This window comes from Lissotriton vulgaris, chromosome 12 (genome assembly GCF_964263255.1).
Source record: "Lissotriton vulgaris chromosome 12, aLisVul1.2, whole genome shotgun sequence".
NCBI classification, from domain to species: domain Eukaryota; kingdom Metazoa; phylum Chordata; class Amphibia; order Caudata; family Salamandridae; genus Lissotriton; species Lissotriton vulgaris.
Genome location: NC_141700.1, coordinates 3674893 through 3702500, shown reverse-complemented (window position 1 = coordinate 3702500; position 27608 = coordinate 3674893). Strand labels below are relative to the sequence as shown.

The following is a 27608-nucleotide window of genomic DNA, read 5'->3' as shown; positions in this document are numbered from 1 at the left end:
GGAGATTAAGCAAGCTTAATGCCCAGAGTTGCAGAGTGTGAACCCATGATTAGGTCAGGCACCGAAGCGAGAATTGTCGAGTCCGTGGACATATGAGCTCAACACCCTGCCGCGTCGGGAATCGAACCCTGGTCCCGGGTCTGACCTCTGCTTCAGGGTCTGCCTGCTCTAACCAGTGAGCCACACTTCTCCACAAGATAAGGTCTGATTTCCCCTTAGGGGCTCTGAGGCCTCTTATCAGTCACTGATACTCATGCCCCAAGTCGAGGCACTGTATGTAGAGACATTAGATGTGAAGGATTTCAAGAACTTATGTCCGTTTCTTTTGGCTCTTCCTCTGGTTTCTACGTGAAGGTGCCATGCACTACAAGAGGCTCTTATGGCTGTTCTATGTAGTAGACATGCCAGATAAGGACAACCAGTGAGAATAGAATCTGGAGTACACCTATATTGATGTTCGAACTTCCCTTCTGCTGCGCTCCTCTGCTGAAGAGCACTGGCTGAAGTAACTAGCAGTCAAAAGGATGCCTCTGTACCATCGGCATTCAACCTTATTCACCCTCTAAAGTACTGGAGACGACCTGCTACTTCATGAAGTAACAAATGGAGCAGTTAGAAAATGGAATCTTGTAGAGGATCAGTCCTTGGAAACCTGGCGACTGGTGCACTGTGCTAGACTAAGACACCTCAATTTAGGTTTTAAAAAAAAGGTTTCGCTGAAGAGAGATGCTCTGTCTTCATTGTTTCTCGAAGATGCCTGTTGTGATGCTCTAGTGCATGCATAGCACAGAAAGTTCCTTTGTTTCATGAAGGTGGTTTGCCTGCTCCAATCCAGGGTACTACCCTTCTGACTTAATCTACACATCCGGTCTTCACCAAATGTATGGCACCAGTAGCTGAATAACTTCAAAAACGTTTTGTGCGATCTAACAGTATCTAATCATTTGCTTAATCGAAGATCTACCCGACAGCAAGCACAGAGTGTGCTAAAGAATTTGATGGAGATGCTCTCAAACCCTACATCTGGCAGTCAGTGCGAAAAAGGCTGAGTCCAGCCCAGGACTTCATATCTTAAGAGCCAGAATGTGTACAGGTGAAGGGATAGTGTTTTTATTTCTAGTTAGGGGAAGCAAACCAATACGTCAATGTTCAAAACTAAAAGCAGTAGTCTGGATTGGCAAAGCATTGATGGGAAGAATATCTTCCCTAATGCCATCTTTGAAAGAGGACAGTTTGTGAGCACTTACCCCTACCGTGGGAACAAGTAAGTGTGGACTGGGACAATGTGTTAATAATCACCTCCCAAATGAAAGAGGCGCTGCAGAAATGGAAAAGCAATGACCATATATTCAAAGGCCAAAGTTAATCCGCCCCCTGATTCCCCCACCCAGTGCACCCTTCAACTGCAAGTCTTCATAACAGATGTTTCCCTGTTAAGGCCAACATGTCAGTGGTCCATGGACAAAAAAGGAAGGAGGCTCACTTAAAAAAAATTAAATAAAAAAAAAACGGTGTTCGAGGGATATGCTGTTGATAGAATGCTTCGCAGAAGTCCGCCATCTAGTGTTGGGGTTTGCTGATTACAAGTTGTTTCTGTTTTAATAAGTTTTGCAGCGTGAATCTTTCTGGATTCACTATGCTGTGCATATTCCGCGGTCTTGTGGTTGGGTCCGGATTCGTAGTCTTTTCTTTGTTTTTTTTTTGTTTTTTCGTCGCCCAGGTGGGCGTCGGCGTCACCCCTTCCTGGGTGTATTTCCGGTGACGTCGGCATGCTTCCTGAGGAAGCTCCCACCCTTGGGCGCCATCTTCAGATTCTTTTTTCCGCGGTCGGGTCTGGATCGTTCCCGTTGGGCTCCAGACACTTTTGGAGAAAGTACTAGGAAAAGATTGAAATTGGAGAAGATATCGAAGGAAGAAGACTACGAAAGACTTCGCAGAACACTGCCCGGCGAAAGGAAGGAGAATTCATCGAGGACTTCGCGCGGCCAGGGAGGCCTAAACACTCGATGATGGACAACACGCCGTTCAAGTTCTGCCCTAACTTCCACCACAAGTTCGCGCAGAAAGACCAGCACCCGGTTTTGCAACCTTTGCCTACCGGTAGACCACAGAAGCGAAGACTGCAACGCCTGCTCCGTCTTCGCCCCGAAGACCCTTCGTGTAAGGAAGAGCCAGAGGGTAGCGCACGCCACCCTCAAAGGAAAAGGCCCGACGCCATCGCTGTACGAGCTGGGGATGTCCTCGGAGGAAGAGGACAACGCTGCCGCCGAAGACGACAGCTACACGGTCGTAGAGACCGATTACACGAAGACATCTGATAAGGTAGGAGACTCGTCGTTCCCCACGAGAGACTCTGAGTCTCGAAAAAACGAGGGCAAGGCCCCGAAAGCGCCGATGCAGAGACACCTCACGTCCGTGGCTACCCACAGGCCCAGCGGATCCTCTGAGAAGGAGTCCCTGGCGCCGAGAGCTGCTGAGCAGCAGAAGTCGCCAAAGATCGTCCCCGAAAAGGTCCGATCGACGTCGAGGGAGAAGGACCCTAAAGCTTCGACGCCGTACAGGGACCCGAAACCCAGTTCGACGTCCAAGGCCTCGACGCCGAAGCTCTCGCAGCCGAGCCAGGCGCCGAAGAGAGTGGCCGAACAATCCGGCGCGGACAACGCGGCCGAGATGGAAAAGAAAAAATGGCGACTAGAAGCCGAAATGGAAAACATCTTGCAGCGGAAAAAGGATTTCGACGCCAAGATGAGAGCCTTCACGATTCCCCACAAGACCAAGCCACCCATGCAGGAAATGGTCGAGGAGGAAGAGGAACAGTTCGAGGAACATGAACCTGGCACCAAAATGGTCGCCGACCAGGAAGAGGACGAGAATCCCTACGAGGCTTACAGCTATGAGGAGGAAGAGGACAGCAGGTTAAACGCCGAGTCGGCCACCTCTGACCCGCAGGAGGAGGATTACCTGGATGTCGACACCGAAAGCCCAGAAGAGGCGGTCGACACATACCCCTCGAGGCCATCGCCGCCAGACGACATCGGAGCTTACAACTCGGTGATAAGATCGGCGGCAACAGCTTTCAAGCTCAAGCTCGACGAGGAGAAGCAGAAAGTGGACTTTCTCCTCGAGACATTACTCCCCACGCAAACAAGGAGCCAGTATCTACCTATGCTCGACAGTGTCTTGGCGCAGGGGATGGAAGAATTCAGGGAACCCGCAACATGCAAGGCAGTCACTCCCAGAACAGAAAAAAAGTACAAACATTCATCGAAGGACCCAGCCTACATTCGAGGCGTGGTCTCAGCTGACTCCATCATCACAGCCACAGCAAGGAAGAGGGCTAACATGGCCTCCACTTCTGGACCTCCTCCTGATAAGGAGAGCAAAAGGATGGACTTAGTGGGCAGAAGGATCGAACGGAATGCCGCGACCCAATGGCGCATGGCTAATTCCAATGCCCTCAAACAGGCACACTTACCAGATCATGGAGGAGCTAGGAAAACTGGTGAAAGACCTACCCCAGGAGGCCAGGCAGAAGGCAGAGAAACTGGTGGAAGACGGGAAGAATGCGGCAAATTGTTGCCTCAAGACGGCCCTGGATGGTGCAGACACCTCCAGCAGGCTCATGATGATGGGTGTCACGGAAAGAAGTCACGCATGGCTCAGAATCTCGGGCTTTAAGCCTGAAGTGCAACACAGCATCTTGAACACTCTGTTCAACGGCGAGACGCTGTTCGGGACAACAGTTGACGACAAACTCAGTCAACTAAAGAAAGACTATGAAACTGCACGATCCATGGGAGCTTTGCAGTTCAGAGGCAACAAAAGGGGCACCCAGTCACGGAGGCCCGGCGGAAGAGGTGGAAACCAGCCAGGTACTTCACACCAGGCTTTCCAACAGACGCACCAGGCTGACTCGCAGGCGCAACAGAGTCAACAGAAGCAGTCCTGGCAGTACCAGTCAAGGGGCCAGTCCTTTCGAGGGAGAGGAAATGGACGTGGACAGCATAAAAGAGGGGGCCAGCAGCCCGCCTCTAAATGACTTCAGAGACACCTGTGTGTCCGCCCACAGAAAGGATCCCGGGGGGCAGCACATACAAAGGGGTCAGGACACAATGGACAACTACCACCACGTAACACCAGTGGGTGGAAGATTAAGGCTCTATCTCCAGGAATGGAGAGAGATCACATCAGACAAATGGATTCTAAACATCATCCAATACCGGTACTGCTTGGAATTGGAAGGGAGACCAACGAGCAGGAGACCAAAGCGAAAGCCACTAACAAACGAACAGCTACAGCGGCTTCAGGAAGAAGCGAGAGAGCTCCTTCAAAAGGAGGCCATAGAACGGGTTCCCTTCAAAGAAAGAAACAAGGGAATATACTCAACGTATTTCCTCGTGCCAAAGGTCGACGAGACAATGAGACCCATTCTGGACCTCAGGTTCCTGAACACATTCATAAGAACACAAAAATTCAAAATGACCTCCCTGCAGGAGGTGCTACCGCAATTGCAGATTGGGGACTTCATGGTCACGATAGACCTCAAGGACGCCTACCTGCACATACCAATGAACGTAACGCACAAACATATGCTCAGGTTCACGGTCGGAGACAGCCACTACCAATTCACAACACTAGCCTTCGGTCTAAAATCAGCACCGAGGGTCTTCACAAAGTGCCTCGCGGCAGACTCAGCGCACCTACGAAGAAAGGGAATACACGTATATCCTTACCTGGACGACTGGCTAGTGAAAGCAAACTCGTACCAGAAATGCAAGAGAGACGCACATACAGTGACGAGAACGCTGATAAACCTGGGGTTCTCCATCCATTGGAAAAAATCATCAATGGAGCCGGAACAAGTAAAGATCTTCTTGGGGGCACAGATCAACACCTTGCAGGGCAGAGTGTTCCCCAGCAACAAGAGAGCAGGGGCCCTGGTGAGGGAAGCTCGCCTCTACCGGAAGGGACAAGCTCGGACAGTGAGGACTGTGAGCAAGATCTTGGGGATGATGGCATCATGCATCTACCTGGTACCAAACGTACGACTTCACATGAGACCCATCCAAGAATGGCTCCAGGAACAATGGTCACAAGCTTCAGGGAGTTGGGAGGATCTAGTGGTTGTGACGCACACAGTGCAGAAGGAAATGACATAGTGGACCATGGAGAACATAGCAAAGGGAAAACCTCTTACACCCCCAACACCAACAGTGACCATCACCACAGACGCATCCCTGATGGGATGGGGCGCTCACATGGAAGAGCTCAAAGTCAGGGGCCTGTGGACACCAGCAGATGCGTCAAAGCACATCAATTATCTAGAATTGAAAACAATCTTCCTTGCATTGAAAGCCTTCCAGACAAGACTGTACAAGCAGAGGGTGTTGCTGCAGACAGACAACACCACAGCGATGTTCTACATCAACAAGCAGGGTGGAACACAGTCAACAATGCTTTCGACACTAGCGCAGGAGATATGGAGATGGGCCATCCCCCTCAGGATAGACCTACTGACCATACGCCTACCAGGGAAGGAGAACATTCAGGCAGACTGGCTGAGCAGACAGACATCGACATCCCACGAGTGGGAGCTCAATGCCCAGGAGACGAAGTGGTTGTTCAACAAGTGGGGAACGCCATCAGTGGACCTGTTTGCAACACGCCAGAATGCCAAATGCCAAAGCTTCGCATCCAAACAACCCGAAGAAGGGTCCCTTGGGAATGCCCTATGGATAGATTGGTGCGGGACATTTGCTTACGCTTTTCCCCCGATACCACTGATACACAGAGTACTGAGCAAGTGCAGAGCGAGCAACATGGTCCTGATACTGGTCGCACCACAGTGGGCCAGACAGACATGGTACTCGCAGATCATGGAGATGGCACAGAGTGCACCCCACAGATTCGGCAGAAGAAAAGACCTGCTCTCCATGCACAACGGAGGGGTACTGCACCCAGAGCCAGAGAGCCTGAGCCTAGTGGCGTGGCTCCTGAGGACATAGAATTCGCACACTTGAGACTGCCTGAGAGCACCCTCAGGGTCCTTCGGGAGGCACAAAGGCCCAGCACACGGAAGTGCTACGTGGCAAAGTGGAAGAGATTCACAATATGGTGCAGGAAGGAAAGACTTCACAATAAAATGAAGAAGGACTCCACAGTGCTAAAATACCTCTCGCACTTACTGGAGAAAAAACTCAGCTCGTCCTCCTTAAGAGTCCACTTGGCAGCGATAGTCGCCTATACAAGGGGTGAGATGGGCAGGAGCTTCTTCACGTCACAGGTTGTGAAGAGATTCCTGGAAGGAGCGAAGAGGATCGCACCACCCAAGCGGGTGCCACCACCGGCTTGGAACTTGAACATAGTCCTGACGGAACTCATGAAGGAGCCCTTTGAACCGCTCCACAAGGCCTCACTAGAAATGCTGACCATGAAGACCGCTTTCTTGGTTGCAATAACATCCCTACGACGAGTGAGCGAGCTTCAAGCGCTAACTCGGCAGGAACCATACATACAAATACACAATGACAGGGTTGTGATGAGGACTGACCCACACTTCTTGCCAAAGGTGGTGTTCGGATTCCATATGAACCAGTCCATACAGATACCGAGTTTTTTCCAAAAAACAACAAATAGCGCAGAGCGAGCCCTTCACACCCTAGACACCAGAAGGGCGGTCATGCACTATATCTAGAGGACAAAAGGACACAGGAAGACAAAGCAGTTCTTCGTGTCATTCGCCAACAGTTTCATGGGTAAGGCTGTAACAAAGAACACTATTGCACAATGGATCGCGCAAACAATCCAACTCTGCCACAAGCGGGCAGGGCAAGAACTAGCAGAGGGACCACGTGCCCACTCCACTAGGAAAAAGGGTGCGACGATAGCCTTCCTGGCTAATACACCCATACAAGACATATGCCTGGCGGCAACATGGGCTTCAGTGCACACATTCACGAAACACTACTGCGTGATGTTCAAATGAACAAAGAAGCACAAGTTGGACAAAAGGTGCTCCAGCACATATTCAAGAACCAAAGCTCATCTTCCACCCAGCCGCCACAGAAATGAGAAACCGCTACAAAATCTATGCACAGCATAGTGAATCCAGAAAGATTCACGCTGCAAAACGAATAGTTTCTTACCTGTCGGTGTAGTTTTGCAGCTTGATGATCTTTCTGGATTCACTAGCGAACCCACCCACCTCCGCCAGAAAGATGAGGCTGGAGAGAGAAAGAGGTGGTCAAAAAAAACAAAAAAAAACCAGAAATGACTGTGAGAAGGTGGCCTGATATGCAGTGCTCACTATTCTAGTGAACACTATGTATCAGTCCAGCAACCCTTATTGATGATTGGTTGTAAGTCAACCTTATAGACCAGCTATCCTAGTAGCGTGGATACGAGCAGTCTAAGGCTAAAGACTCGAGAGGGCGTGTTAAGCCAGCTGTTTACCACACATATACCCCTTGAATACCAAGTGAAAGGACACCACACAAGTGTTATGAAAATAAACAGTTATTTATTTAAAGATCACAACAGCCCTGTACTCTTTATGAGGACAGGGTACTAAGCACAAACCAAAACTCTTACAAAAATACTTAAGTTAGCACAGTATATACAAATGCCCGAGGGGCACGAAAAACCATATACTCTGAAAGTGGAATGCGAGGCTGTCACCAGTGTCAACCTCATGGGTGCACCAATTGGTCTGACTGGGTGTCAGAGAGAACATACGTCTGAAAGACTGAAGAACCTGTTTACAGTCTTTCTGCTGATGTTCAGAGAGGCTGCCACAAAAGACAACACCATCTACTGACCCATCATCAGGATTCTGAGTGAGCAGGTCTGGGAGAGGGTCACTCTCTTCCTCCTGTCCCTCATCTATGGCCATGAGCAAGCTCATGTCCTTCCTGTCGACATATGCTTTGAGCCTGTTGACATGGAGTACCCTATGGGGACTCCTGGGAGTTCCAAGGTCCACCAGGTAGGTGACCTCTCCCTTTTGCTCAAGGATTGTGTGGGGCCCAGACCATTTGTCTTTGAGTGCTGCTGGGGCCACTGGCTCCAGCACCCACACCTTCTGTCCAGGCTGATAAACAGTCAGGACAGCCTTTTGGTCATGCCAAGCTTTTTGAAGTTCTTGACTGGCCTTAAGGTTTTCTGATGCCTTCTCCATATACTCAGCCATCCTGGAGCGGAGACCAAGTACATAGTCCATTATGTTGGTTGCAGGCTTTTTGAGAGGTCTCTCCCATCCTTCCTTCACCAAACACAAGGGGCCTCTCACAGGATGCCCATACAAAAGTTCAAAAGGGCTGTAGCCAACCCCCTTTTGTGGGACCTCTCTGTAAGCAAACAGAAGGCAGGGCATCAGGACATCCCATCTACGCCTGAGTGTTTCAGGTAGTCCATGAATCATCCCTTTTAGGGTCCTGTTGAACCTTTCAACAAGCCCATTGCATTGTGGGTGATAGGGTGTAGTGAATTTGTAATTGACACCACACTCCTTCCACATAGCAGTTAAATAGCTTGACATGAAGTTTGCACCTCTGTCAGAGACAACCTCCTTAGGGAAGCCCACTCTGGAGAACACTCCAACTAGGGCCCTTGCCACCACAGGGGCTGTGGTGGTCCTAAGTGGAATAGCTTCAGGATACCTGGTGGCATGATCCACTACCACCAGTATAAACTTGTGCCCTGATGCTGTCTGGGGTTCCATTGGACCAACAATGTCAATCCCCACTCTTTCAAAGGGCACCCCCACCACAGGCATTGGTATAAGGGGGGCCTTTGTTGTGCCACCTGACTTACCACTGGCTTGGCAAGTGACACAGGAGCGACAAAACTCCTTGGTATCCTCATTCATGTGAGGCCAGTGAAAGTGTGAGACAAGCCTGTCCCAAGTCTTTGTCTGGCCTAAGTGTCCTGCTAAGGGAATCTCATGGGCCAAGGTAAGTAGGAAACCTCTCTGAGACAAGGGTACAACCAGCCTCCTGGTCATGCCAGGCTTGGGGTCTCTTGACTCAGTGTACAGGAGTCCATCTTCCCAGTATACCTTGTGGGTACCTGTGGCGTTCCCAGCAGCCTCAGCAGCAGCCTGCTGTCTGAGGGGTTCAAGAGAAGGGCAGCCTAACTGGTCCTTCCCCAGGTCTTCCCTTGAGGGTCCCCCTGAACCCAAGAATTCAACTTGATCAAGTTCAAACTCTCTAGGCTCAGTTTCCCTCAATTCCTGCAGGTCAGCCTCCTCTGAGACTTGATCCACAACCTGGGGCAAGGGGGAAGGCACAGCCTTAACCCTACTGCTCTTTTTCTTGGAAGGTGTCTGGTCCATTGTTCCAGGATCCAGCACCTGTTCAGTGGGGCATCTTCTGGCCTGTGACCTAGTCACAGCAAACACATGTGCTGGCAAACCTAACATTTCCAGATGAGTCCTCTGCTCCACTTCTGACCATTGTGATGACTCCAAATCATTGCCCAACAAACAATCCACTGGGAGGTCTGAACTAACTACAACCTTCTTTTGGCCAGTTACCCCTCCCCAGGAGAAAGCTACAATTGCCATACTATGATTGGTAGTGACATTGCTTGCATTGGTCACCAGGAATTCTGTACCTGGCATGATCTGTCCAGGGTCCACAAAGCTAGGTGTCACCATTGTGACACTGGCACAAGTGTCCCTATAGGCCTGAGCCATTTTTCCATTAATAAAAGGTGTCTGTCTGTATTTGCCCAAAGTATTGGGACTTATGTCAGGGGACATATCCATATCCCCTGTACTGACAAGGACAGCCTGAGTGAGGGTGCCAACTAAGTTGTCACTCCCCTCAGAACCCAGGGTTAACCCTACTAAACCCTTGGGAGGTGCACTACCACTGCTGGCTGTACTAGGGGGCACAGGTGCCTTAGGGGCTGCAGTGGCAGGAGTCTGCCCTCCTCCTTTCTTGGTGCACTCACTAAACCAGTGAGTTTTACTTTTGCAGTATTGGCACCACCTTTTAGATTGGCCTTCTTTCTTCTTTTGGGGAGCCTGACCCCCACCCTCTTTGGGTTGTTGGGGACCTGTCGAAGACTTCTGGTCATTTTGTTCCCCTTTCGAATCCTTACCCTTCTGGTCTGCTTTCTTCTGACCACCTTGATTCTGGCCCTGGTTCTGTTTAACTCTTGTTCTAACCCATCTGTCTGCCTTCTTTCCCAATTCTTGGGGAGAGGTCAGATCTGAGTCAACAAGATGCTGATGCAACAACTGGTTCTGACAATTGTTTAAAATTTGCTCTTTCATCATCAAATTGTACAATCCTTTATAATCAGTAACCTTACTGCCCAGCAACCAGCCCTCAAAAGCCTTAGTGGCACAATCTACAAAGTCAGCCCAATCTTGAGACTGAGTTTTCTGGGTATCCCTGAACAGCACCCTGTACTGCTCAGTGGTTAGGCCAAACCCATCAACCAGTGCATTTTTCAAGACTTGGTAATCATTAGCATCCTCCACCCTTGTGGTGAGGAGCTTGTCTCTTCCTTTACCCTCAAAGGAGAGCCACAAGATAGCTGCCCACTGACTTGGGGGAACACCTTGCACAGTGCAGGCCCTCTCCAAAGCAGTAATCCATTTGTGGATGTCATCCCCTTGTTTAAAGGGGGGCACTATCTTACCAAGGTGTTTTGTATCAAAACTCCTTTCCCTATTGCTAGGTACAATGCTGCCACCAGTGGGGACTGTCCCACTCAATTGTTGCTCTCTAGCAAAGGCAAGCCTCTCTTTGGCCAGGGCAAGTTCTTCCCTTTCAATCCTCAGATTGGCTGCCTTTTCCTTAGCTTCATACATTCTCCTCTGGGGAGATGTCATTCCCCTTTGAGAGGAACGTTGAGAGCCATTGGTATGAAGGGATCTGATAGAGCCTCTTGATAGAGATCTATCTCGTCCATTCCCAATGTTAAGCTGACCTGAGAGTGGCCCCAAGGGTCCCCTAGTGCCCATCTCATGTCTGCTTAAGTTGGACCTGGTTAGTCTGTTGACTTCTACCTGTTCCTTTTCTGCCTCATCCCCTGATACCAAATCATCATCCTCATCATCAGCATCATCTGCTTCCTGAAGAGGATGGTCCTGGGCATCAAAGGGACCCTGTAAGGAGGGCATGTTGCCATCTGAATTAGAAGGGTCTGGGTTACCAGCCCTCCTTGCATCATGAGTCTCTAAGAGACCAATCAGAAAGGCAGTTGTGGGGTTAGACCCCTGCTTAATCTTCCTAGAGGTACACACTTGTCGTAACTCATGGAAGCTAAGCGCAGTATATCTTGAAGAGATGACCTGTGGAGGGTCAACTGACACAAGGGGAACCTCAGTGTTTCCTCCTTTGTCCGACATACTGTTTCTAGTGTGGTGTAAGTGATGCACCTACCTACACTATGTGTTTACCTACTGATCCCTTGCTAAGAGTTGCAGCCAAGGTGTGCTAAGCCTTGAGGAGCTACAACAGCTGGTTCAGTAGAACTCAGAGTATTCTAAGCTTTAGTTATGTGTACCTAACAGTACTTATGTGATCTTTCAACAAGATATTCTTAGGATACGTGTGGTAAAACAACAGCAAGCTCAAATCCCAACCGCTGCTCACCAATGTGAGAAGGTGGCCTGATATGCAGTGCTCACTATTCTAGTGAACACTATGTATCAGTCCAGCAACCCTTATTGATGATTGGTTGTAAGTCAACCTTATAGACCAGCTATCCTAGTAGCGTGGATACGAGCAGTCTAAGGCTAAAGACTCGAGAGGGCGTGTTAAGCCAGCTGTTTACCACACATATACCCCTTGAATACCAAGTGAAAGGACACCACACAAGTGTTATGAAAATAAACAGTTATTTATTTAAAGATCACAACAGCCCTGTACTCTTTATGAGGACAGGGTACTAAGCACAAACCAAAACTCTTACAAAAATACTTAAGTTAGCACAGTATATACAAATGCCCGAGGGGCACGAAAAACCATATACTCTGAAAGTGGAATGCGAAATTCCTAGCAGGTAAGTACAGTACTAATAGCTTTTGGAATCGCTAGGACTTGACTAGGGAATCGTTAGATTATGTCTAGGAGGCCTAGGGGACTCGGGTGCAGTGTGTGCACTCTCACGCGAGATGCGGGACAAAAGTCTATGGTAGCTAGGAATTAGAAAGTTACTGTTCTCGGGCGAACCCGACCTGGTAGGGAGAAAACGAAAGTAGATTCTGACCCTTGGATAGTGAGGCTATGCTGGGGCACCGAAATGCCGAAGTTACCTAGCCCAGGGGCTGCAGCTGCATAGGTCTGAAAAGACGTCGGGAATCCTCGTAGACGAACCAGGAGCCGGAAGAAAAGATGCTGGCCGGTGACCAGTGAAGAAAGTTCAGTTGGATCCAAGCCTGGATCTCGAAGATAGATGACACCTGAAAGCAGAGGGGACCAAGTTCGAGACTACTAGCCAGTAGTCAGTGGGCACCAGGAGGGCACCGGATGGTAGCCACCTCGACTAGGTGAGTGGGTGACGCTTGACTCGAAGATCTCACGGACCAGGAGGCGTTGTCGGCGACCAGGATGGAGGATCGAGCTGTCCCACGAAGATAGAAGCTGTCGGCGTCGCTGGACCCAGGATTGGGCAACAAAGCCTTGGCAAATTCAAGCCCACGCGGTGGACCTAAAATGGCGTCTGGAGTGGACCAGGAGGGTCCGGGGTGCCTCTCTTGAAAAAGGAAGCAAGGGCCAGCCTGGAGCAACCAGACCAGCAGTCGTGAAGTCGTTGGGCGTCGTTCAGAAGGCCACAAGCCAGCCGGCTAGTAGCCAAACAACGCGGTGCACAGCAACAGCAGAAGGGCCCCACGCCGATCGTGGAGATGCAGGGAGGCTGATCTTGGGTGCTGGAGCTGCGCAGGGTCGGGGCTTCTCGGACCCCAAAGCACTCACCAGTGGAGGACACGGTGGGCTTGCAGTAAAGATGTCGTGCAGTCTTGGCGATCGTCGGTCCCTTGAGGTCTCGTCGCACTCACGGTTCTCAGCTTGGCTGTAGAGGTGAGTAGAGGTCAGAGGTGCCAGGGAAGCCGGGTCTCGTCGAGCTGGGTCGTCGGATTCGTGATGAAGGACTTGCAGCAGACCGCAGTGTTCTTTAGGATGGTGCCTGCGGATGCAGGGTGACTACTCCTTAGCCACAAGGGAGAATCTTGAAGAAGAAATCGTGAAGTCCTTTCGAAGAAAGTGGTATCTTGATTCCAAAGATGATCTAATTTTAACAGGGGGCCCGCTCCCATCTTTATACTAAAAAAGGGGGCTGACCCGGTGACTAGGTCCTGCCTATGGGTGGGACTAGGTGGGGGGTGGTTACACCCCTCAGCCATGCTGGACTTCCCCAGGCCAGGGGCTGGTGTGCCCCTGGAACTGGTTCAGACCGGCCTATGCGTAGTGAGCACCGGGGTGCCACTCAGCAGTCACCTTCCTGTAAAGCCCGGCCTACCCAGGATACACAAAACCATGTCTGGGACGGTGCTAGCACCGCCCCTGACAGGAAACCCTTTGTCCAGGCTCCCCTCGCTGGAAGGACTCCCAGCTGCAGGGGGTCAGACTCGTGTCTGTGGTGGCAGCATCCATTTTGTGGAGCTGAGGCTTCAGTTAACTTTAACCGGGGTTCACAGTTACATACATGTCGTGTCCCTCTAGAAGGGTGGAATGCTAACCCCGTCGCCAGGATTGGCGAGGGGTTAGTATTCCAATTCGTATGACACCTTACTCGACATGTTTTGATAAAGCAATACCAAAGATAGCATTTAACCGCGAGGATTATAATGCACTTAAGAGTATATGGTATGCGATATCATGGAACAGCTATTAGGACTTGATTCCGCAAGCTGCAGACAGGCTCAGCTCATGCCAGAGCACCATCTCACACGATTCCAAGCACTCTGCCTTCAGGATTGTCAAGGCCTGCCATAGGAGTGACTGATAGGAATCTGTGTGTCCATTTTAGGGTTAGGTATAGGTATACTACACCTACAGCAAAGGGTGATTACACGACTTTGCCCCAGCTGTCATGCAGCCAGTTGTGTCAAATTTAGGAGGCCAGCCAGGGGTGGCATAATACATGCTGCAGCCCCTGGTAGCCCTGGGTACACCTATGCCCTGAGTTACAGGGTCTGATAAGGTGGCCCAGTACCAATTGGTAGATGCACCTAGGGTACATGAAGTAATTTAGAAAGAGAACAGCCAGGCTGTGGGTCTGATTGGCAGGCCCACAGCCAGAGAAAGTCGTAAACCAGTGAAACAAAAGCAAAAAATCTGGGTGATCATAGGATTGCAGACCCTACTCTCCTACAATGACTTTATATACAAAGCGGTTAAAAGAAGTTTCACCTACATAGAACATTGCCATCACTTCGGAGACGAAAGAAACACGGAAAAAAAGAATCCGAAGATGGCGCCCAAGGGTGGGAGCTTCCGCAGGAAGCATGCCGACGTCACCGGAAATAGACCCAGGAAGTGAATCCAGAAAGATCATCAAGCTGCAAAACTACACCGACAGGTAAGAAACTATTCGTTTTGTTCGAGTCACAAGGCTTTATGACTCCTCCTCCTGGTAATATTGCACATGATCATTGACTCAATTTCCAGATTCTTTTTTTCTCCCTTCGGGTTCGTATGTAATCTCTTGACCTCTGGTTCGAGACTCTTTCGGCTCTCTTCAGTTCTCTAGTAGATCTCCACTCACCGGTATTGTCTTGATCACGTAGCCACATTGTGTTCCAAGTGATCAACCTTCTATGTAGTGGGTCTCCAGCTCGCTTCCTCGACCCATGCCTGGTCTGGGCTTGTTTTTCTCCACCTCCATGGTCCTTCGGAGAATGACCTGCTAATGGAACAAGCTCTGTTCTACTGCTGTCTGACGTGTCTCTCAAAGTATCCCCATACCGACAAACACTCTGTTTGCAACCTATGGCTCTCGCCCAATCGAGAGGAAAGCTGAGCTCTGCAAGTCTTTTACATCAAAAAGACTCTTCGACATTGACTTTCTCGAAACTAATAAATGCAGCATAAACAAGCAGACCATGTACCGGACAGGTTAAGCCAACAGGAGGAAGAAAACTATACTTCAGCAGCACAGGAGGAATCCCTATTATGATTCAGACTCTTTAAGTCCCAATTCGAGCAGGACTCCCCCAGCCCCCTCCCCCTCAGCGGCACAGAAGAATAGGACCACAAGCACTTTTACCCCTGATCCAAAGCCCAATGCATGGGCTCCAGCCGAAAAGACTGCTTATGGTCCGCCATTGCAAAAAAAAAGCAGTGGCGAGCACTGAAAAGCTTAGACTGAAGCCCATCCCTCTGGCTTAGCTCTGAAAATCTGAAAGAAACACGTTAGTGTTAGATTCCTTACCTTAGAATATCCCCAGGCGTCAGTCTGGATCCGGAAACTTTTGCGTAGCAGTACCCCTGCGCGTCGGTAGGCGTCGTCTGCAGGCGTCCCCTGCGGCTCCGCGTCCGTCGTCGGCGTCGTGCGCCGTGATGACGTCGCTGGAGTATATAGACGCCGCCTCCCGCGCGCTGACGTCAGTTCTTCTTTTTTCCGCGCCAGTAAGCGCAGATCCGAAGAGCAGTACTCCGGTCTTTTGACCAACTTTGTTTAACTTCTAATCTCTTTTGGTGCCTGGTAGGATGCCCGGTTTCAAGAATTGTGACGGTTGTGACCGCACGATGTCGGTCACGGACCATCACCGACTCTGTCTCCGGTGCCTGGGCCCCGACCACGACGTGGACGCCTGCGTCGACTGCCGGGCTCTCACTAACAAGGCTAGGCGGGAGCGGTCCCGCAAGCTACTTGAGCTCCGGGTGTCGGCCCCGCGTCGGGAGCGGTCCCGGTCTGGCCGGAGGTCCAGGGAGCGTTCGAGGGAGCGGTCGCGGAGCTGCGCCGAGCGCTCCGGAAGTCGTCACCATTCGTCGGGCTCATCGGGTAAGAAACACAAGAAGTCGGGGCGTCGTCATCGTACCCCCGACTTCCCCCCGACGCTCGCGCGACGCGGCCGGGGGTTCGGGTGACCCCAACTCCGCGGCTCCGCGAGAGTCGCCGGCGCGGCCTGCCCCATACCCTCCGGTCCCTGGGCAAGGTGCGACGCCTGAGGAGATTGAGGCGTTCCTCATGGCCATGAGGGCGCTCAGTTCTCAGACGTGGCCTACGGCGCATTCGGGCCCAGTGCTACCGTCTGGGGGCCCTGGCGGGTCGGGTGTCCCTGGCTCGACGCCATCGGGTGCTCCGGCCCCGGTGCCGCCGACGGCTCCGACCACGGCGCCGCAAGGGCCTTCGGGGTCGACGCCGGCTGGCCTGCCGGTCGGTCCGGCGCCGCTCCCATCGTGGTTACCCCCGACGCCGTCCCCGCGCGGCGCCGGTTCTCCTGTGCCGGCTTCGGCCGGCGCCGGCTCCGGGCGGCGCCGTCCCCATACCCTCCCCGAATCCGGACGCGGAGTCGGACCGGCGTCGATCGACGCCGGGCTCGACGCCGATCGACGCCGGGCTCGACGCCGATGGGGCCTGTGAACCCCGAGGAGCCGGTCTACATCGTTGACTCCGAATATGGAGATGATGAAGAGTACGGGGAAGGTTGGGAGGGGTCTGAGGATCCTCTGTCACATGAGTGCCAGTATGACCCGGACTGGACAGGTGATTTGGGGGACGCCAGTGGTCTGGACGACTCTCCTAACCCTGGCTTTGTCTCTCCTCCTTCTGTGGCGTCGGAGGAGGGAGCTGCATATTCAGTGGTGCTGATGAGGGCTGCCAAGGCCTTACACCTTGAGCTCCCCGTCGCGGCCGTGAGGCCTAACATCCTCACTGAGGTCTTCAAACCGCAGTCATGCCCACAGGAGCCACTGCTGCCGTTTAACGAAGCCTTGTCAGACGTTCTGTTGGGCACGTGGTCCAGGCCCGCTTCAGGTTCGCCTGTTGATCGGAACGTGGCCAGACGCCACCGTCCTTGTCCGGACGACCCCAAGTTCCCGTCCACCCACCCCACCCCCGAGAGTCTGGTGATCCAGGCCTCAACCTCCCAGACCGCCTTCCCGTCGGCTCCGCCCGACCGGGAATCTAAGAGGTATGACCAATATGGCAAAAAGGTCTTCTCGTCCCTGAGTTTGGGACTGCGGTCTTGCAACACCGCTTGCCTCTTAGGCCGCTACACCCACTCTGTGTGGGATACGGTCGCGGACCTGCTGCCAGAATGCCCCATGGAGGTGAGGGCTAAACTCAGTAAAGCTGTGGCTGAGGGCCGAGATGCAGCTAAATACTCTATACGGTGTGGTCTTGATACGACCGACTCGCTAGGCAGAGCGATGTCCACGACGGTGGCGATTCGTCGCCACGCCTGGCTGAGATCCGCCAACTTCTCGGCAGATGTCCAGAATGCCTTGATGGACATGCCGTTCGATGGCTGTCGCCTGTTTGGCGACAAGGCGGACCACGCGCTGGAACGCTTCAAGGACTCCAGGGTCACGGCCAAGTCCTTGGGTCTCTCGACCCAGCGCCAGCAAACGGGTTCGTTTCGCTCCTTTCGTGGCCAAGGAAGGGGCGTCCCCACACGTGCTGCCAGCCACGCGCCGCAACAATCCATTCAACGCGGTGGCGGCCGTGGAAACCGCCGTGGCGGCAGTCGGGGTCAACGGCGGGGTCAGGCCACACCTCCCCCCGCAGCATCTGCCTCCAAGTCCTCCTAGTCCGTGCTTTCGGCCCCATGTGACGCCAGTGGGTGGCAGGGTTCGCCATCACCACGCTCACTGGCGCACGATTACATCGGACAGGTGGGTGCTGCAACTCGTCCGAAGGGGCTACTCCCTCCCCTTCGAGACCACTCCTCCAGCCATGCCACCGCAGAACCACCGTGTGTCGGGGGACCACTTGACACTTCTGCAGGAGGAAGTTACGGCCCTCTTGGCCAAGGGGGCCATCGAGCGCGTTCCTGGGCCAGAAGTAGGGCGTGGTTGCTATTCCCACTACTTTCCGGTGCCCAAGAAGGACAAGGAGGGCCTACGTCCTTTCTTGGATCTACGGAACGTCAACGGCTTCCTCCGGAAGGAGAAGTTCAAGATGTTGACTTTAGCTCAGGTCTTGGCTGCTCTAGACCCGCAAGACTGGATGGTAGCGTTGGACTTGCAGGATGCGTATTTTCACATCCCCGTCCTGCCAGCCCACTGGCGTTACCTGTGGTTCACGGTAGGCCAGGAGCATTTTCAGTTTGTCGTGCTCCCCTTCGGCCTTACCAGCGCCCCACGGGTGTTCACAAAGGTGATGGCGGTGGTCGCAGCTCATCTGCGCAGGTTAGGGGTTTCGGTCTTCCCCTACCTAGACGACTGGTTGTTGAAGGCGGGCTCGCCCCAGATAGTCGTCCACCACCTTCAGATGACGGCAGACCTCTTGCACGACCTGGGGTTCTCCATTAATGTGCCGAAATCACACCTGTGTCCCTCTCAAAAGCTCCTTTTCATCGGAGCGGTTCTGGACTCGGCACAGTTTCGGGTTTATCCTCCGGAACGGCGGGTCCGGGATATACAGGCTTTGATCCCCATCTTTCAGCCGCTATCCCGGGTTTCGGTCAGGTTGACGCTGCGGCTGCTGGGACTGATGGCTTCCTGCATCCTTCTGGTGCATCACGCCCGGTGGCGGATGCGGGCTCTGCAGTGGGACCTGAAGTTTCAGTGGGCCCAGCATCAGGGCAACTTGTCCGACCACGTCTTGATCTCGGAGGGCACTGCGAGACAACTGCAGTGGTGGCTTTTGGACCGCGATTGGGTCAGAGGCAGATCCCTCTCCCTTCCCCAACCAGAGCACGTAGTTGTGACGGATGCGTCCCTCCAGGGCTGGGGTGGCCACTTGGGAGAGGCAGAGATCAGAGGCATCTGGTCTCCGGCGGAGTCCCGGCTCCATATCAACCTGTTGGAGCTACGGGCGATTCGTCTGGCACTGAAGGCATTCCTCCCCTTTGTCAACGGTAGTGTGGTGCAGGTGTTCACGGACAACACCACCGCCATGTGGTACTGCAACAAACAAGGCGGGGTGGGGTCTTGGACCCTTTGCCAGGAGGCTCTGCTCCTCTGGCAATGGCTGGAACGTCAGGGCGTGACTCTGACGGTTCAACACTTGGCAGGTTCTCTGAACGCCAGGGCGGACGAACTCAGCCGTCGGTGCTCGATGGATCACGAATGGCGTCTGAACTCGGACGTGGCGCACGGCATCTTTCTGCAATGGGGAGAGCATTGGTTAGATCTATTCGCCACAGAAGAGAACGCGCAATGTCATCAGTTCTGCGCGTTGGAGTTTCCAAGACGGCACTCGCACGGCACACCTTTCGGCGCGAGTGGAGTTGCGGTCTGTTATACGCCTTTCCGCCTTTACCACTTCTGCCCAGAGTGCTGAAGAAGATCAGGCGCGACCGGGCCCAAGTTATCCTTGTGGCTCCGGACTGGGCACGAAGGTACTGGTATCCCGAGCTACTCAGCATGTCAGTCGGTCCCCCGATCCGGCTGCCCCTTCAGGAGGACCTTCTGTCGCAGCAGCAGGGGACGGTCCTCCACCCGAACCTGTCCAGTCTCCACCTCCATGCTTGGAGATTGAGCGGCGGCAGTTGAGGCCATTTGACTTGCCTCCTGAAGTCTGTGACGTAATTCTGGCAGCCAGGCGTCCCTCCACAAAGTCGGTATACGCCTGTCGGTGGAACAGATTTGTGGCATGGTGCACAGCAAAGGCTGTGGATCCTCTCTCTGCCCCTCTTTCCGAGGTTCTTCTGTTTCTTCTCTCTCTTGCCCAGCAGGGCTCTGCTCTGGGCACTATCAAGGGCTACCTTTCGGCCCTTTCAGCCTTTCTAAGGCTTCCTGATCAGCCTTCTTTGTTCAAGTCCCCAATTGTAACGAGATTCTTGAAGGGCATCACACACATGTATCCACCTGTTCCGTTTGTGATGCCTCAGTGGGACTTGAACCTGGTTCTAACCTTTTTGATGTGTGCTCCCTTTGAGCCCCTTCATTCTTGTCCTCTCCGTCTCCTGACTTTAAAGACGGCTTTCCTGGTTGCCATCACCTCTGCCAGGAGAGTGAGTGAGCTCCAGGCTCTTTCTGTCCAACCTCCTTTCCTGTCCATTCATCCTGACAAGGTGGTTCTCAGGACAAAACCTTCTTTCCTGCCCAAAGTAGTTTCTGCTTTTCACATCGGGCAGTCCATCACCCTCCCCTCCTTCTTCCCGCCTTCGCATCCTTCAAAGGATGAAGAGCGGCTCCATCGTCTGGACCCAAAACGTGCGCTTTCATTTTATGTGGATCGCACACGCCAGTTCCGGGTGGATGACCAACTGTTTGTTGGCTACGTGGGTGCGAAGAAGGGACGGGCGGTACATAAACGGACCATCTCTCGGTGGGTCGTTCTGTGCATCAAAGCGTGCTACTCTTTGGCTCGGAAGGAGCCTCCTGTTGGGCTGAGGGCCCATTCCACTCGGGCCACGGCGGCTACTACTGCCCTGGGCCGGGGTGTCCCCTTGCAGGACATTTGCCAGGCGGCTACGTGGGCCTCGCTGCACACCTTTGCGAGGCACTATTGCCTGGACAGTCAAGTCCGGAGGGATGGCTTCTTTGGCCGTTCTGTCCTCCAGGACTTTCTGGTGTAGGAGTGTATTGGTTCGCAGACCCACCACCGGGGTTGGTATTGCTGGGGTATCTATTCTAAGGTAAGGAATCTAACACTAACGTGTTTCTTTCAGATGAACAAGTTACTTACCTTCGGTAACGATATATTTGTAAGAAACATTAGTTAGTGTTAGATTCCTTACCGAACCCACCCTTCCTCCCCGTTCTGCGAACTGATACCTAGGGTTAAGGTCATCCCTTTCAGGGCCCTAGTTTCAAATGGCACCAGTGTTGGTTCTCACATGGCTCTGCGTTTTCTGGCGCGGAAAAGCTGTGTACAAAGAACTGACGTCAGCGCGCGGAGGCGGCGTCTATATACTCCAGCGACGTCATCACGGCGCACGACGCCGACGACGGACGCGGAGCCGCAGGGTATGCCTGCAGACGACGCCTACCGACGCGCAGGGGTACTGCTACGCAAAAGTTTCCGGATCCAGACTGACGCCTGGGGATATTCTAAGGTAAGGAATCTAACACTAACTAATGTTTCTTACAGATATATCGTTAACGAAGGTAAGTAACTTGTTCGTTCAGCTTGATGCAGGGGCCTCCACCTCCTCGACCTCGGGGTCTATAACCCCATGACCATAGGTTTCGGCTCCGAAAACAAAAAACATGCTGGTTTGGATCCGACCACAGCTCTAACTAAATCGAAGCTTCCTCGACTGAAATGCTTTACTTTCGAATCAGTCTCTACCGGAGCCGAACCTCGATGTAATGCTGGAAGAGCTCGATTCAAAGCAGTCTGGAACTAAGAAAATAGTGCTGCAGCCAGCAAAACATCACTCTTCAAAAAACGTTAACTTTCCAAGAGGCTTTGCCGTTCCTCTTCAGCCTCCAAAGACTGATGCTGCAGCTAGCCCATTACACATCCCTATTCCAGCTTCACCTAACCCACAACCACCACCCCCACCATTCACTCCACCACCTCACTCCCCACAATTATCTGAGGCAGGTGACACATCTCCTCACTCACCCATGGTATAGGATGATGATGATGATATACCCCAAAACATACATGCTTAGAATGACTATGATATCGAACCACAAGGGGGATAAAGACCCTGATCTCTCTCCCACACGACCATCACCACCTGATGATGCTTCTGCGTATCAGGATTTAATATCCAGGGCTGCAGTTTTGCATCAGGTCTCTCTACATAAGGCCACAGTAGAGGAATACTTCCTTTTATAAACTTTATCTGAAGCTCAAGGGAGGGGGGGGGGGGCAAAATACCTACCACTCAAGGGCATGGTACATCACGTCATTTTCACAGACCCTGTCAAAGCTAGAGCCCTAACACCACGCATTGACACAAAATATAAGGCTACGCCATCGGATCCTATATATATTAGAGGTCCGTTAAATCCAGACTCCTCAGTAGTCTCTAATGCAAGAAATGGACAACTTCCAAACATCAGGAGATGCACCACCTTTGGAGGAAGGATCTAAACTGATAGACGATTCCTGGAACTGTGTAGCTGCACTCGCAGCTAACCATAGTCTCATCGCCAACTGCCAGGCTCTATGAAACGTGTCGCTGCACTAGCAGCTAACCATTGGTGTATCGCCAATAGCCAGGCTCTATGAAACATGTCACTGCACTTGCAGCTAACCATTGGTGCATCACCAACAGACAGCCAGGCTCTATGAAACGTGTTGCTGCACTAGCAGCTAACAATTGGCGCAATACCAACAGCCAGGCTCTATTACCTGGATATGATGGAGCCCACTGAGCCGAAATGGAGGGGCTCCTCCCCTCCCAGAGGAGGCCCTATTAGCTGGATATTATGGGGCCCACTGAGCCGAAATGGAGGGGCTCCTCCAACACCTCCCAGAGGAGGCCCTATTAGCTGGATATGATGGAGCCCACTGAGCCGAAATGGAGGGGCTCCTCCAACACCTCCCAGAGGAGGCTCTATTAGCTGGATATGATGGAACCCACTGAGCCGAAATGGAGAGGCTCCTCCAACACCTCCCAGAGGAGGCCCTATTAGCTGGATATGATGGAGCCCACTGAGCCGAAATGGAGGGGCTCCTCCAACACCTCCCAGAGGAGGCTCTATTAGCTGGATATGATGGAACCCACTGAGCCGAAATGGAGGGGCCCCTCCAACACCTCCCAGAGGAGGCCCTATTAGCTGGATATGATGGAGCCCACTGAGCCGAAATGGAGGGGCTCCTCCAACACCTCCCAGTGGAGGCTCTATTAGCTGGATATGATGGAGCCCACTGAGCCGAAATGGAGGGGCTGCTTTTTGTTAAGGAACATCTTTTCGGACCTTAAGTGGAAACAGCCCTTAAATGAAAAAGGACAGTGAGGTTGCAAAATCAATGGGGCTCAACAAACAAGCTGATACCTTGGATCCTTTCGTAGGTCCAGCTATAAGCGATGTCGCAGATCTGTCTCTTCAGACAACACTGGGTTAGCATACAAAAACCAGGGACAAACCTCCACTCCAAAAACATTCTACAGCGGAAACTATTTTAAAGGAAGATGTCCCTGGAATAAAACCCGTACCCCAAACAAGGACTTCCTTACCGTTTCCCCCAGACCACTTAACACCTGTCTGGGTTGTCTGCATAATGTTCTGTTCATTTGGCAATCAATAACAGATTAATGGTTGTTTGATATTCCCCAACATGGTTACTGTCTGGACCTCATTAGAAACTCCTCCAAATATCCCAACTCGCAAACACAAACTATCAATACAACATAAAAATCTCCTTAACACGACACAGCAGATCTATTACAAAAAGGACCAATAGAACAAGTTAAACATTTTCAGGGAACAGGAGCATATTCACTATACTTCCTTATGTCCCAAAAAAGATGGGTCTCTACGACCTAGTCTCGATCTCAGAAAAATATTTATTTATTTGGTGTTTTATAGAGCGCGAACCAGACCCGTGAGGGTGTCATAGCGCTTTACAGTAGTAACAGGTAGGATACAAGGACATAGGGGGGGAAAAAAGTCAAAGGGATAGGGACAGATGGATACAGCAGGTAGAACAAACAATCATAATATCCGGATACATTTTGGGGTAGGATCAAATTGATACATTAAGCTAGAGAAGCAGTCTCAACACCCGGGGGGTTTGTTCGGAAGTGCCGGGTGGGTATCCTAAGGAGAAAAGGCCCAGAGATAATGCCATAATCATAGGCGAAGACCGGTTACGGAGGTGATTGTAACGTGCACGATAGAGAGGAATTTGCCCATTAGTACATTTTTGGCCTCTGATATAAATAAACAATTATATCAGTATGCTTCAATATGGTCACTCTTCAGGCGATCATTCCTTTGCTACAGAAAGGAGATTTCATGGCTGCCTTAGACTTAAAGGACGCTAACTTCCATAAGCCTATCCATCCCGCACACAGAGTATCTAAGGGTACAATTTCAAAGAAACCATTGTCAATTCATGTTTTCAGCCCTTGGGATTCCGCACCGAAGGAATTCACACAATGTGTAGCAGTAGGAGCAGCACGTCTCTGCAGACAAAACAAACAATGCGGTCCATATTTAGACAACTGGTTAATAAAAGCAAACAGCATGGACCTTTGCAAACAAAATACTCAACAAACCCTTACCTTACTACATCAATTAGGGTTTACCATCAACCTATAAAAGTCACATCTACAACCAGCTACCAAGCAGTCATACCTAGGAGCCGTGCTCAACACACATTCAGCAATGGCATACCCAAATGCAAACAGAATATACAGCATAGTAACATTCATTCCTCAGTTTCAAACAGTAAGTCAAATCTCAGTCAAATCATTTCTGTGGCTTCTAGGCGTGATAGCATCTTGTATTTCAATAGTCCCACATGCCAGGCTACACATGAAACCTCCCCAGGAATGTCCCATTAATGGACAGTCACTGGGTCAACTTCACAATCTATAGCCGGGTCTCTAACCTTTTCCGTAATAGCTACTTATGAGCGAAGAAAAGCATCCAGAGCTGCTATTATTTCTGTTGCAAAAGTGACCACGTCAGACAATATTACAGCAGTGGCCATCCCATGCATGCTTACCAGCAATTTGAAATGCCTCTGCATGAGTTCTCCATCACAGCCATAGCTGTAATGCCCCTGGCCCAAGGTAATAATAAGTCTATGCAAAGTTGCATGATTTATCACTAAAAAATAGCTTCAAATATATTTCATATAGTTCATGAGTTCTGAAACTAAATGCATATTAATCTCAAATACACGCTTCACAATTTTGGTACACATATATTAATTCAACCAAGCAAAAGCTTCTGATTTTGTAGGTTGGGCGACACACAGGAGAGCTACTTGCAGATAGCTGAAGAACTACCAGTAGCTCACGAGCTACTCGTTGAAGAAGCCTATGTAGGCGGCTGCACACATCACTCTCTGCAATGGTGGAATCCACAGAATTTGGACAAGCGACGGCAGTTTCAAGACCCAGTCCACAAATAATTTGGTTTGGATGCTCCTCTCCAAAATCTCACAATTCAGGGGATATGGCTCTCCAAACCCAGGGATCTTCATATCAATTACCTAGAGCTGCAAGATCTTCACCTAGCAGTGAAAGCCTTTCTATCTCACCTACAACATAAGGTTGTCCGAATTTGAACAGACAATGTCAACTGTGTTATATACAAAAATATGGAGCATAGCAATACATCACAACATTCACCTCCTAGCAGAACATGTCCTGGGGACAAGCACTCAAGTTGCCGACTTTCTTAGGACGAAGCAACAAGTCCATGAATGGGAGCTCCACCCCACGGTCCTCCTACCATACTTTCAACAAGCATTGCATAGCCAATAGGTCTCGCCTTTGGGACCTTGTAAGTAAACAAAAAACTGAAGTGTAAGACTTCGCGATTACATTTACTTCGTATTTAGGATGCAGGAAATGTAAACGTGAAGTCTTACACTTCAGTTTTTTTTTTTTACTTACAAGGTCCCAAAGGCTAGAGACGTATTGGCTAGGCCAATGCTCATTTCCAGTTTTCTACTTTTTCAACATATAAAGTGTAGAGCATTTTTATTTGAAGGATTTAAAGAAGGTGGGCTCCCAAACACTATATAATTTTTTTTTAAAGTTATCAATAAGAATAGGCAAATTAATTGAAATAATTTATGCTGATAGAATATGTATGACTGACCGATTTATGAGTTGGAGCCATATGGTATATCCTAGTGAACTCGGAAACAAGAGGTATAAATTGAGTAATAGAGTTAGAGGAAAGACCATCAAAGAAGCAGCGAGTGGCTTACAGTATAGTGCACACTTGATAATTGACCATCCCTTGAGGCCTTTGGGAGATTGCTAAATCTGACTGCCTTGACTTCACAAGGACTACATCATGGCTTCTTCTTTCAAATAAAAGCCGTCATGTAAGGCACATGCAGTGGTTTGCAATGTGAATTTTAGTTCACCGCAATAAGAATTGTTTCGGGTCCACTTTTTAGAAGTAATGTGCAATGAGTGTTTGATGTTTACATGCTTACAGCCGGTCTTGTACCCTGATATGTCTTTGCCCAGGATTTTGTCGGACCCAAGTCAGACAGCACTAAGAACCACTGAATGATAGAGGGCCTGATTCCCTGAGTGTTTATTTCCTTGAGTAAGCATGTCTTAATACTGCAAGTTTGGTAGTGGGGCCTGAGTGGCACTGATTAGGTGGAAACGACCAGTGGGATAACTGCCTCTCAGATGACGTTGTAAAGCAAATCACAATGACTTCAATAAACATGCTGGTTTTATATTTACCATCAACAATTGGCAGTTACTAGATGAAACAAACCACCAAGAAAGATGGTATTGGACCTTTGCACATCCTTAAACATTGTGGCTTCCCTGGTTCCCTATGGGCATGCTTGGTGCTCTGTGGCTGAGGATGGTTTATAAGTTTTCACATGTGAAAGTCTGCCGTTTACTAAAGTGATAATATTGTCCAGGGAGGACCTGGCTTGGCAGTTTGGGCTGGACTGTTCCCATGCGGCACAGGGTCAAGACTGATTTGCATATCGCTGGGGATCAGATCTCTGTACTGGGGTGAATGTATGACATTGTTCTGCATTCTGTCCATCACCTGTTGTTTTTAGCAGTTGTCACCCTGAGTGAGACGGGTATGCTCAGACGTGAGTCCCGTGCTCTCCATGCCACTGGAATCAAGCTATCCAGGCTGATGACGGCTGAAAGCCTGAAACCGGTCCTTGGATGCTTGTTTCCAGTCCAGGGAGGACCTGGCTTGGCAGTTCGGGCTGAACTGTTCCCATGGGGCACAGGGTCAAAACTTATTTGCATATGGCTGGGTTCAAACTGGAATGGCATGGTGAGCAAAAAAACGATGGATTTAGGCCCAGATCTCTGTACTGGGGTGAATGTATGACATTGTTCTGCATTCTGTCCATCACCTGTTGTTTTTTGGTTTTATATTTACCATCAACAATTGGCAGTTCTCTTCCAGGGGATCCTCATCAATAGTCATAAGCACTGAATATTCCCGCCCATGTGCGATACCGCGGAAACAATATAAAAAAATATATGTAAAAACACAGATATCTCGCTCCCCATATATGTACATACATATATTATTTCTTTCTGATAGATACATCTGCCGTGTGGATTCCTCACCTTGTGAATATCCCCCTTGCGCCAGCAACATTCGGAAATTCTTTTTCGTAGCCTCGCGCCGACGTGGATAGGACGTCACAGAGACACGGCTCCGCTCGCGACTCCGCTGACGTCACCGACGCCTATAACAGGCCCACGCCGGCGTGATGACATCAGTTCCCTTTTTTCCGCGTCGTCGACGCTAACGGTTATCGGGAATCTCTGTAGCCTTTTGGTACATTGTTGCCATTTTGTTGGTTAATTCTGCTTCTCTGTATCCAGTTTCTTCGAAAATGTCATCTAAGAAGACCGGCTTCAAGCCCTGCAGGGAGTGCGGTAA

At 50.9% G+C, this 27608-nt stretch overlaps 1 protein-coding gene across 11 annotated transcripts in view; it reads left to right on the top strand.

The window, feature by feature from the left end:
- DAZAP1 (DAZ associated protein 1) overlaps positions 1-27608 on the top strand; it is a 700578-nt gene that overhangs the window by 97348 nt on the left and 575622 nt on the right. The gene's annotated exons all lie outside the window — the stretch shown is intronic.